The following is an 11,677-nucleotide window of genomic DNA, read 5'->3' on the forward strand; positions in this document are numbered from 1 at the left end:
TCGTATCCCTCTCTACTTCCTCCTTCTCCTCCGCATATCGCCGTATGCGCTCCTCCGACTTTCTCTCATCCACAAGCCGAGCGTTCCTCACTCTACCTCTGCCTCCCTCCCTCCCTCCCTTCCTACCCTTCGTTCCGTCGCCTAGGAGGAGATCAAGGATCTCTATTCTCTCCACCGACAGCTCTCTCTCCCTACTCCCCTCCTCCCACCCTTCCTAGCAGCCACCACCGCCAGCGTACTGTCGCTGGCAGCGTAGCAGGGAGGACGAGGACGCACCGCCACAACCAGCAACCGCTACCACTACCATCCACTACTTATACTACCACTACCACCACTATCAACCATTATCAACACTACTCTACCGCCAACGTCTCTTGTCTCCTCTTGGGGCCTGTACCCAGTGTATCCTGGCTAAACCGTTACGCTCGCTTGTTGCACATGTGTGCAGCTCTTGGTGCACATACGCGCTCATCGCACGCATGCTCGCCGAGCTCGGTGTCTAGTATGAGCGTGGGTGCTGTGTCTAGCTTCGCTGGGAGAGCGCACACACATCAAAGTGCGCGCGCAGTACTCTCTCTTTCTCTCCACTGGCCATCCGCCCACTCGATATTCGCCGGTGTCCCGGCCACGTGATTCCCCTCTCGACCCTCCCCTCCTGCCGGCCGGGCATAGGTTTTCAAGGGAAGGAACGGAGGAGGGAAGAAGGCGGAAAAAGACGGAGCAAGAGTCTTCGGCGAAGTGCGATTACCGCAGACTCGCAGAATCCTTCGGCTTTTCTTCCCCTCTCCGTCGCGTCGCCTCTCTCCCTCTCTCTCTCTCCTTTCGCTCGCCTCCCCCGCGCCTTCTTCCTTCTTTTTTCACTTCCTTCCGATGCAAGGCTACCGTCGGGATGTTCCTATCCTACGTGCACGTCTCGCGTACCGAGGGACGAAAGACGTGGGTATTGATCAGAGCCCGCCGCGGCTGCGGAAGTAGCCGACATTATTTCACGAGAAACCGGCTGTCTCTCTTCGTATGCGTTCGCTGTTTAACGCGCATTCGCTCGCTTCTATTAATTAGAGTATTAGACGGCCAAATAATCTCTCTCGTTTTATGTACGATATTGAGAAACTTGGATAACGCGACGGAGAAATGGTCTATAAAAATCTTAAACGGGATTAAACGCTAGACTCTGCTCTTGTGCTAATACACATCGTAAAATGGACTTTCGAGGAACTTCTCACGCAACCGAAAATTTCGCTTGACACCGCCATTTTAAAAAGTAAGTATCAATTAAATAAAATCATGTACTATTGCGTTTAAAAAAAAGAATCTTCAATCTTCATTTCTATTTTATATAAAAACAGAAGATTTTGGTTATAATTTTTACAAATTTTCAAAGACTTTTGTTAAAACTGCAAACGGTAATTCATGAATATCTTGAGATTTAAAAACAAGAGAAAAGAAGATTGTCGCTTACGTTCGAATCATGTAATTTTATTCTTCTAAAAGGAATACAAAAGTAAACGGCATCAAATTCTATTTGGTTAATTCTATAGGATTAATTCGCGTTTTTGTTTATTCCTTATGAGCGCACGAGTTGTACAATGAATAAAAATTCATGATTCTTATCCTCAAGTGAAACTTCAATTCTATCCAATTGAAGCTTAATACGATTGTTTAGGCTGTCTTTCTTAAAGTTAGTCGCACAGAATGCATAAATCCTTTTCTCGGAACAAAATCTTGCACTTGATCAAAAGTAAATTCGAAATAAAGAGGAAGAGATAGAGATAAAAGCTTATATTGATCGTAAAGGATAAAATATGAAAAAGAAAGGAACGAACTAAACATGAAGCCACCTGAGGAAAGGCTCAGGATTGGCTTGCCTATATTCAGATTTTCTCAGACCATCAATCTCGACTTTTGTACTACAGGCTAAGCCAAAGATGGTGGGAAAAGAAGAGAACAAAACGAAAAATCTGAAACCGTGAAAGTAGTGAGCGAATGGAGAGTACAAGAGAACATAAAGTGAAGATATACGGTAAATGGAAGGATCAATATACGTTTCTGCTAGATCGCCGACATTCCTTATCCTCGAGACTTGACACCCGTAACGAGCACTGTCGCGAACAAAAATCGCGATGTGCCGCGTAAAAATGAAATAGTACATGTGCGAGAACGTCACGTGTCACGTGCTGCCGTTTATTTTTAACGGTGCGCATGTATTTGGAGTAAAGAAACGAATACGTGACGTTGATATCAACGTGGTACTTATATTTTTTTATAGTTCCGATAACTTTTATATATTCTCTGCTCCTTATATTCTCTCCTCAGATTCTTAGGTAGACAAATGAGTTCATTTTCTATATTTTTACACTGTACGTACTTCCGAATTACATATATTTCTCTACAAATCTACATGTAAGTTAACATATTTTAGGTAAATCAAATGTAAAAGCAGCTTAGCATAAATCGCATTGCTTGCACATTGTATTATTAGCTACGTTCAGCATAAGAAATATAGTATTGCACAATTGTTGTAAGATTCTTTAATATGAGATATTGGTATTTACATCCAGTGAGAAACCAAGAGTAAGATCAAAAAATTAAAGAATTTTACAACAGTTGCAAAATCACTTCTTCTGCCGAATGCAGCCAATAAGTATAATTTTAATGTATACACTACAAATTTCTTGCGGTGAAAATCTCACTTCAAGAAAGTGGAAATACAACCGCCTTTCACTTCTTGAAGAAGAGTGATAATGTTCTCTGTTTGGAATTGATGAAGAAATCCCCCACTCCCAAAAAAGTGAGATTTATTCCTATGAAGTAAAAATTCACTCTAAGAAGAATGAAAATTGTCAAGAAGAGAAATATTTACACTTTTTTCAAGAGTAGTTGTATTTTCCCTTTTGGAGTGAGACTTCGCTAGAAAAAATTTAGAGCGTAATAATATAACAAATGTCTCCAAATTAACATATACGAATGTTACTCCATTAAACCGATATCTTCAGAAAAACGCACTTGCTAACGCACACGCGCGCTGAAACGATCGTATTTTATGTCGCATCGTAATTCAAATATAGCAGTATATAAAATTCAAATCGTCTGTCGTAAAGTAAAAAGTCGTTCCAAGTCGAATAAGAGTGGTGCATTAGCGGCCGGACCTACGTCAGACTGCACTTAATGCACAGTAAAAACAGTAAATACTTCTTCATTGTGTTTCTCCGCTTCAGAAAGAATTCAAGTATCAGTTAAAAATGTCAACTTTTGCGTCTTCTTGTTGAACAGGGAACATCGCAAACAACGGAAAAAGGCATTATGACATCGTTTACGATGTCGATTAAAATTGAATCAATCTTAATCACAATCTGAAAGCACCGTTACTGCAATTATCTTCGTCGTTCGGCGAATCAAAGTTTCAATCTGCAATCCGTAACTGTCGTTAATTTATTATTTAGAGATATTAAACATAAAAAAAGTCTCTCGAACTCTCATCTTTCTTGTTTTTCTTCTTGATGAAGCAACAATAAAAATAGTAAAAACTAATCGTATAATATATAATTTGACACATTATTAAAATTTGCATAAACATATGACTTTTGAAAAATTTGATGAAACTTTTTACAGAGGTTTTCTCATAGTTTATTTTTGCCTTTTCTAGAAGATATCTTAGTGTAGCTATTTAAAATTCGGTCAAAAACTACTTCAAGTTGGAAATAGAAAAAAAATTGTTAATCTTAAAAAAAAATTTAATTCATTAATATAATCAAGCATATATTTTTATCTTATCTTTAAATATCTCAATACTTCAATAACGAATATTTTACTTACAAGAACACGCAGCACCGTTTACTTACGAAACAGTAAACATATTACATCCATAATCCGAGGTATAATCCGCTTTGCACGCAATCGACAGTAAACGCGCCACATTATTGCACACGCGGACACGCCGAACTCCTAACGTGTAATTTCGTTGCATTAAAACGTCATAATGCTATGGCGACACTCGCGACGAATCGGTGGCGCGTTCGCACATTCCCTCGCGGTTGCGAGACGCGGGGCCGCATTAAATTAATGCTCCGCGATTCTCCGCGCACGCAATCGCACTTAAAAACCCCGGTGTTTCCACCTCCGGGCTCCAGAACCCCGCTTCTTCGAAGCGCATCCAAGACCTGACGGCGCCCGAGGGAAGTGTGCTCGAGCCAGCCGGGTGAGATCGCACACGCTGGCAATTATTTGCGCAACTCCTTACCCACGGTGCGGGTTCATTAAGACACTAATTACCGGCGTGCATGCGTGTGCACGTAAGAAACTGAGTATATACGACGAGGTACAACAACGACCAGGACTCCGGCTGGCTCGCTCCGCGAACTTCCCCGCGACGTTGTACCCTTCTTGCCCGCGTATGTAACGAGCTAGTAGGTAACGCGCGAGCTCTCTGGCACGCTCCAGACATCTATTTACAAGGTTGCACGTCTCGGTTACGTTGTTAGAGATCTAACTTGGCTCCGACTGCCTGCCTGCCTGCCTGCCTGCCTGCCTGCCTGCCGATTGCCTCAGGTTAGTCCGGGGTGGGCACCCGCAAAACCAAACCCCTGCAGGCACCGTATAACATTTCGCTGCGTCTGATAGCTCTTCTGGAACGCATTATTCAAGCTTCCAGTGCGCACGTTTTTATCCGTCCCGAATCGATAATAACAGACACAAAATAATGACGAAGATTTTCGAAAGGCATCATCCAACATACAGTTTGAATTATACGCGTTCTCTAAATTAATTTCTAAATTAATATAGCAATCGCGATATTTATTCAAAGAATGTAAATGATTTAAAAAAATAAAATATTGAGCAATATTCTTAGTATGATTTTTTTCTCTTCAAATCTCGATCTATTTGTAAGTTATCAGTGAAAACTATCAAAATCATATATGTATCTTGTTGATATGCCAACATTTTTTAAAAGTAGTGTTGTCATTCAACTATTTACGTTGTAAGTAAATTATAATAAACGGCAATGTTACAAATGTTATAAACTTGTTATAAATTGACAAAATTAATAATAAATAAAGAATCATTAAGTAATATGTAAACGCTATGATTGATCAGAATTTTGCTTACACCGCATTATTGCACGTGCCGCGTGGAAACTGTTGCAGCAGTCCACGTGGTGTATCGCGGGTGAGGCTGCATTTCCCACGGGCGGGGAATGACAGGGGTGTATACGGTCGGCCGATCAGTAGGTAGAGGGGTTGTTTAGAGCGAGCGAAAGAGAGGAAGACAGACGGAGAAAGGGGAGAGGTGGAGAAACACCGAAGAGGGGTGAAAAGCACGTGGCGCAGGCGACGCGCGCCTCTCTGCCACGGGTGGCTGTATATCTATCGGGCTTTCCACCCCCAGCATCCCCCCCACTTGTTGTGCTTTACCGTGTTGTGTTGCTATGTTGCCTTGTGTATCGAGAAAGTTCAACGCCGGCTAGACGATGTTTTCCAACCGTCGGATTTACCGGCGTCAGAATCAACAGGCTTTCTCCGAGGAGCAGCTTCGAGAAATTACGAAGAAAATGTCTCGCTTGATGTAATTGAAGGTTAAAAATAGCGAAAATTTCGGACGGAATATTCCAACGGCAAAAATAGTCCTTCTCAAAATTCGCAACAGAAGGCACGGTAGTGAATAGACTTACTAAGAGACAGCACGATCTTTTTGGAATTCAATGGGAATTCTTGAAATAAAACGGACTACTTTATAATTGTGAATCGTAACAAACGTCACGGTAATTTTAATATGGTCGGCCAAAAACGAAATATATTAATATAAAAGCCGATAATAATTTTTAATTACATCATAAAGTTTTTACAAGTTAGATAATTATCATGATATTTTAATATTAATAATTATGTCCGTTATGAAAAGGTGGCAAGATAGTATGTCTTGAAGGGGATGTATGATTATTGAACGCCGTTCTTTGCTGGGGTGTACTATAGAATATTAAGGATAGAAACCCTAAAGGGAATATTCTCAGCGGAGCATAAGAAAGTTTTCGGAAGTATCATCAGTTTCAATTTTGTTATATGAAAATTAAATTGTAAAATTATTAAATAGTATATTCCATCCGTTTTATAAATAACATGTCAATAATTGTATGCATATATATATATATATATTCTTAACAAATAATTTTATAATATATCAATACGACTTCCTATTCCAAAATGAAATACCCTGAATTTTATAACAAATTTTTATTAATGAAAGAATATGGCTCTGTTCTACCAATGTAAGATTAACTTTAACTTACTACTGATCTTTTTCTAATTCTTACAATTAGAAAAATACGAGGAGTAAATTGAACCGAGATCAATCTTACATTGATAGAACCGGGCCTAATAAATTCTATTTTACTTATAACAATATTTGTTTCCTTTTCTTTTAATATTAAGAATATTAACATTATTTTAATATTAACACAAGTATCTGTTCTATTGATTTTATTTTTCAACTTTCCAAACTTCATTTCTCTTCCATAAAATTTCACATAATGATATACGTGCTCCAACTGAAAATATAGAAACTCATTTAATCTAGTTTAGCGTCTCGCGGTCGTTTCTCTAATCCTCCTATCTATCCTGCCGAAACACATTGGAGCAAATTTTTCGCGTCGATCCCGATCGCTCCCTCGAGAATTAAATTCCCTTTTAACATCTGAGCAATTTCTTTTCACAGTAATCGCAAACGTTTAATTGGCTCAACCGAGAGGCAGGTAGCTACATTAATTGCAGCGGATTGCTGGTCAGGTGGATGCCTAATCATGGGGGTTGTGCGGTGGTAGATCGGTCCGACGCGTCGGAAAAGGCGCCTCGCATTGAATGCTAAACAAAAGCTAATTTATATCCGGAGGTCGAGACTATGCTTGGAGATCGGGAGATGAATGGCTGTTCTCTGTGCATACCAAGTGGCATGCCAGGCCCTTCAGGACCGCGGAGTTAAAGATCTTGGGGGATCTTCCCTCGCGTAGGGTAGTCGCTTGTATCTTCAAATATCACGTACGAGGCGGCGAACTGGGTTTTAGGAGCTCGTCAAAAGTCGCTCGATCGCCGCTTGATTTCTATTCAAACGGCACGTTTTACCGTGAATTCGCCGTGAATGATTTTCATCCTTCAGCATCTAGCGATTAACGAATCCTTTATAGATGTTCTCTTTCAAAGTAAATTCCAAGATGTAATTTCTAGTAAAGTTAAGATGCAAGTTATAAGCAATGTATCTCGGACAGTCTAAAGAAATGAATTCTCTTAATTTCAAATGTGAATATCGATAATATCGATAAGAAATACGAGGGTTAGTCCAAAAGTAAGCTTCCCTACTTTAGGGAAAATAGAGAAACAAAGTTTAAAAATCTGAAAACATTTTTTTGCAGATTTCGAAACGCTTCTTAAAAACTCTTAAAACTCATTACACTTTTGTTATTTTTCTATAAAATCGCCATTTTTTGAATGCATTCGTTGTATCGTCAACAAATTTTTGTTGCGTCTTTATTATAGCAAATGAGTAATATATTCTTCATAGTTTCACGATTAATGTAACATTAAAAAATTTCAAAACGTAATAACAAAATTGCAAATAATATATGTATCATTTTCTAATTTGAAGAAAAACAATTAACAATGTTCAATAGAATCTACATCGTATTTATTATTCGTAATACGTAACAGGGATTGTCGCGCATGACTGAAAAGAAGCATATATACCGTACTCAGTCTCTATCGATTCGCGAAAGGAAAAAATTTCCAAGCACGTATCATCACGGTGACGAGCGGGATTCGCATCGCGAGCTTCCGAATCTAGGTGGTTTAATCTATCATTGCGACGGCGAGACGAGAAGCCGAGGTAACTAGCACGGAATAATTAATAAATGCAGGGTGCATTAGTATGCGTTGCGAGGGATGAGTTCGTGCGGACCTGAAGTCGGATGAACGCGGGCCCGGGGCTCGAGACTCGGGAATTATAAAATAATAAAGAGAAAATTACGTAATGTGAGGATCAGATGAGAATTAGAGGACAATGAAGACGGGGTAAACCTCCCGTCGTCTAAAGGGGGTCGCGCTCGCCAAGGGGTTGGCGCGGGGCGGAAAGCCGGAGGTCGAGGACCAGACGTCTTAATGTCTGCATCGTCGGGAAGCTCGTCCCTCGTGCATGACTATCTCTACGACCCTTACATCTTTCCGATAAGAACCTTAAGTCTCGGGGATAAATTCGACTCTTTCTGAACCTTTGATATCGCGCGCGAGTTCCAACGCGCTAGTCTCTGACTACACGATTCGGTATATCTAATTATTTGCGAACGTCGCGAGATCTGAAAAATGAGATTCAAATTTTTATCGCCCAAAGTAGTTCGTCAGTCATGTGTCACATATACATAGTTTGCGACTCCGCTTTCTCGTAAAAATAAACGTCTCACTGGCAGGATACAGATGAAGAGATTCGTTACAAGAATATCTCATAATATCCCGATCGAAAATTGTGCGAAGGATTATAAATTATAAATTAAATAATTGCAATATAGACTGTTCCAAGTAAGTTGCACACGAATGATATAGTTCTGACATTATCCGAAATAATGTTCACTATCTTGCATCTTTACTTGTCTTACGAAGAAACATTATATACTCTAAACATGACGCATTCAATTATATATTATTAGCATTTGCGCGGCAACATTAAAAATCACCCTACCGCGCAGTCTCTCGCAACCCTTTTATTATGAAAACCGGTAAAATGTCGCGAGACTTATCGAAATGGAATACGATGTCGCCGCGGGTGCTAATCGAGGATTCTAATTAGTAGTCAGCCGGCGCAGACTCGACGCGACTTTGTAAATGGTAACAATGTTATGTAATTAGGTAAAAAGTTCTGTAATCAAGAAGTAGATCTTCCGAGCTGGCCGCCATACCATCGCGCTTCTCGTCTGATCCTCCCACCCTCTCATTCGTATTAAAATAGCCTCGCTAGGAAAGCGTGCGTTGTGCTCTGCATATCTTAAAACCCAGGGGCTGCTGCGGGGACGCTCTCTAAGAGCCACCCCCGTTCTGATTTTTGCTGCGATTCATATTACTACAGGCGTGGCCCGAGATTATGAGGATGGTGTGAGAGAATCAACGTTCTTCCGCCGGAAATTTTGGCTGTATTGAGACGCGCGGAATACTCGCTCGGCACTGTAAGCTTGAAATTTCGCGGGCCGATTATGCAAATTCGCGAAGGGCAAAATATCATAACGCAAAATTACGGAAAACTTTAATTATTATCAAGAAGTTATTGCTATACCGAGAAAATGTATTACAGCGTAGTTTAGAAGAGACCGCTGTTTATTCTGCTTGAGACACTGCTCTTCTCTCCATTCTACCGTATCATTTATATATTTCGCCACCTTTCCATAGTATCTATAAACGTAATATAAGAATAGACAGTGCATTCCCATGAAGTTGTCATTTATAGCTCGAATCAATCTTTCTCTAAAATATTGAATTGAAGAGACTAATATAATTTAATTCCTTCTAATGCACAAATGACGATATTCAAGTTAAAAATTTCTTAAAATCGTCTCTTTATTATTTCAAATATACAATTGTTAATACACAAATGTTACTCAGAGAGCAAAACGTCGTAGTTGTTATTTAGCGTATAAAATTTCGAATATCTATTTAAGTGTAATATTTACTCCATTCTCTATACGGTATCTTCTCGAAATTCGCATCAACACTTCGGCCTTTCATCCCGGTCAGCGTTGACAATTTAAAAACGAATAAGAAACGAAGATACAATAATTCACATTAAAACATTGTGAATATCCCTTTTCTTTGACATATCTATTCTTTCTAATTCCTGCAAATCTCCATCGTGCAAAGTCGAAAGCGGGACACTTTGTGCCTCGCAGCGCGAAAGTCTCGTGCAAGATTCGATTTTAAGCAGATAAGACTGGCAAACGCGCGCGAGATCGCGAAAGAAAGAGTACCGGTAGAAGTGATACATATATCACTGCGTATTACTCGAGATGCTGACAAATGCATACGTGGTCGCACGCAAGCAAGCGTACCGCATCGTAGCGTTGTCACGTATAGACACATATACGCGATAGCGCAATTCGTGCGTACGACTACCTACAACACGTACGGGCGGCGTAAAAGGAACTGCGTCGCGGTTAGGTAAGCGCACACACACACACACACGTACATGTATCATGCACGCATGAGATCATCGTTCGCGTATATACGCTCGCGGAAACGCTGACGTCAGTGGTTTCGGTTGCTTTTGTTACTTTGCAAACGATCGCGCCCGATACGATGGTATCAGGCAGACAAGCGTCGATTGCACACGTGCGCGTGACAGTCGCGAGCGTTTAATTCTCCTTAAGTAAACAACAAAGTGTGTCATTCGTTGAAGTACAACTATTGCTAGGAATCACGGATATTCGTGGCTTATTGAATTTTTCCACGCGCGTATATATATCGTCCGTAATATCGGATCGATGTAATATTCTCTCGCCGATTGTACAAGTTTCACTTCGCATTTCTTAAAGCACCAAACACTCACGTCCAAAATATTATAATATGTTATAATAAATTTTTAAATACAGTTCTCACACACACACACACACACACGATTATTCAGAAATCACACAATATTTTCCAGATATTTCGTGTTTTATTATATTATATTAGAAATTATTTTACTTCGCGTTTTGAGCAGATTCTTATCGCACCAAACACTTTTGCAGCGAAAATATTGTGTTATAAGAAATTAAGAAAATCAATTATCATATTCACATTATTCGGAAAATCTACAGTAAATAAATAGCAACATACTTTTCAGATACTTTGTATTTTATTATTCTCTTGCTGTTTGTATCAATTTGATCTTCAAATTTTAAATGGATTCTTACTGCGGTAAATACTTTCGCATCTAAAATATTAGATATGTTATATATAAGTTGAGAAAATTAATTCTCATACACACTTTATTCAAAACAATCTACAGCTGAAATAAATAGCAATACTTTTAAATGTAAGCTTAATAAGCAAACTCGCGGTGCACAAACGTACGTGCGGATTAATTTTTTTTCATTCGACGCATGCTACAAAAATATATAAGTCTTTATTTATAATAACAGCAATGCGCGTATAAGAGATCATATAAAAATCAGTAACGAATAATCTTGTGCGATTTACATTCTAAAAGGAAGGCTCGCGCACGTGATTGACAGAGGACAGGCAATAAGCAAATTAACAGACGTTAAAATAATTGCTACGGCCTGCACGTATTATGACGCGAATATTGGCACATCATCAAACAGTTTAGATCTCGAATGAAGATTACCGCGAGCTTTGTGAGTCATACACAATGACACGTGAAACTTCATATACGCGAGAAATGTTCGTCATGAGACACGTACTCTTATGAAACCTACAATATAATATAATCTCTAATGATTAAATCTAACCCTAAACGCGATCCTAGATTTTTTTTTTTTATACACAACAGGACAATGCGTCTCGCACGAAGAGAATTAGAATGCCGGGTGAATAATCAAACGTAAAGAGCTGTCCTGATTCAACGACACGTTAAGTCGCTCGTTAAGTTCTACGAAGGATAAATAACGGGGACACGGTAGGAGGAGGGGGAGGAGGGGCGGGGAGGGGGAGGG

General features: G+C 39.7%; 1 protein-coding gene across 15 annotated transcripts in view; it reads right to left on the minus strand.

Moving 5' to 3' along the window:
• Positions 1-11,677, minus strand: part of LOC108751114 (forkhead box protein P1-like) — a 305,487-nt gene that overhangs the window by 136,684 nt on the left and 157,126 nt on the right. The window lies entirely within an intron of this gene.

Source organism: Trachymyrmex septentrionalis, unplaced genomic scaffold (assembly GCF_001594115.1).
Source record: "Trachymyrmex septentrionalis isolate Tsep2-gDNA-1 unplaced genomic scaffold, Tsep1.0 scaffold40, whole genome shotgun sequence".
In the NCBI taxonomy this organism is placed as follows: domain Eukaryota; kingdom Metazoa; phylum Arthropoda; class Insecta; order Hymenoptera; family Formicidae; genus Trachymyrmex; species Trachymyrmex septentrionalis.